We start from the raw sequence: 472 nt of genomic DNA on the forward strand, positions 1-472 counted from the left end.
CCGGCCCGCGGAGGCAGCGCCGCGCGAGTGGCAGGCTGGCGCGTTAAGTAAGCGCACGGTGTCTTCTGAGTGGTGTAGCTTTGGGGACAACTTGGAGATAGGGTGGGTTTTCTTCGCTACAAGTTATAGGGGCAAAAAACCCAAAACCTGGTGTTCAGGTGGTGTTTAGAGTAGAATAACTGTTCTTACAGTAATTTTTGTTTTTGCTGCGCTCTGTAGAGAGGTTGAGCTCCCTGGCCATCCTTTCTAAGGGGTTAAACATGATCCAGATACACTTAGACAGCATAATATCTCTTCAGTATTTTTATCAACGATCTGGATGCAGGATTTGAATGGACCATTAGCGAGTTTGCTGACGATACCAAACTGGGAGGTGCTGTTGACTCTCTTGAGGGACAAGAGGCCTTGCAGAGGGATCTAGATGGATTGGAGCATTGGGCAGTGATTAATGGGATGAAATTTAACAAGTCCA

Source organism: Pygoscelis adeliae, unplaced genomic scaffold (assembly GCF_000699105.1).
Source record: "Pygoscelis adeliae isolate BGI_AS28 unplaced genomic scaffold, ASM69910v1 Scaffold45, whole genome shotgun sequence".
In the NCBI taxonomy this organism is placed as follows: Eukaryota; Metazoa; Chordata; class Aves; order Sphenisciformes; family Spheniscidae; genus Pygoscelis; species Pygoscelis adeliae.